This window comes from Chrysochloris asiatica, unplaced genomic scaffold, assembly GCF_000296735.1.
Source record: "Chrysochloris asiatica unplaced genomic scaffold, ChrAsi1.0 scaffold00009, whole genome shotgun sequence".
NCBI lineage: Eukaryota > Metazoa > Chordata > Mammalia > Afrosoricida > Chrysochloridae > Chrysochloris > Chrysochloris asiatica.
This window is the reverse complement of record NW_006408527.1, coordinates 14,686,444-14,687,640: the sequence shown is the minus strand read 5'-3', so window position 1 is coordinate 14,687,640 and position 1,197 is coordinate 14,686,444.

The following is a 1,197-nucleotide window of genomic DNA, read 5'->3' as shown; positions in this document are numbered from 1 at the left end:
GGGTAGTAAAAGGCTGCTGGAGTATGAAACCTAGATTCTTCCCTTTCTTTTCCTCTCTACATTGCTATTCCTCACTACATTAACAAGTTCTAGAGATCCTATCTTCAGCATATATCATAAATCTGTCCTCTTCTCCTCCCATATACCTAGTACAAGCCATTAGCCATTTATTATTATGTACCCTTGAGGAAGATACTTACACTTATATCCATCACTGTTGAGTTGATTCTAATACTCAATAACTACATCTATAGAAGAGATAATAGTAAATAGTAATAGTACCTAGCTCATAGACCTATTATGATTACATGAGATAATAGATTAAAAATGCTCACTATATTATAATCACTCAACACATGGTAGCATTCTATTTACGACTATCATCACCTACACCAATTACTATAATAGTCTCATCCTAATTGGTCCCCACTTCCATGGTTGCCTCCTTCAATTCATTCTTCACAGAGTAATTAAACTTTGGGAAACACAAATCAGATGCCTTAAAATACATTGGTTGGGAGGCCAACCCAACCCAAACTCAAATACTAGCGAGTGAATTCCCACTGGTCATGAGTATAACTGCTCCTTAGGATTTCCAAGTCTGTACATCTTTATGGAAGTAGATTGCCTCGTCTTTCTTCCACTGAGTGACTAGGGAGTTTGAACTGCTGACCTTGTGTTTCAAATCAACTTTACAGTCCAGTGCATTAACCCACAGCACCACACCAGTGACCAGGTTTTATTCTTATTGAAGAGGGGATGAGTTGCTGCATGGAGAAGGTATCTGAGGAGTCTGTTTCTTAACTAGACTTCTCACCAATCTCTCTGATTTTTTTCCTGACTCTGTTTCCAGAGGTACTAATACCACTCATCCTTGAACTTTTGAGAAGCTACATGAAGTAGGGATTCTGGCTTCAGGTGTCAGCTTTTATGACTCTCCTCAGTCAGTTATTTGGCGTTATGGTATAGTTCTATAGGATAAACACTTGACTGCTAACCACAAGGTCAGAAGTTCAAACCCACCAGTTGCTCCTCTGAAACTCTTTACAGGGTAAGTATGAGTCAAAACTGACTCGACAGTACTTAACAACAAGTCAATTATTTAACTCAGTCAACTGCTTGTTAGCTAATTTTACTCTACCATTCTCTTTCTTCTTGAGGCTTTATGCCTTTGAAAATTCAGTTACTACTATTTTA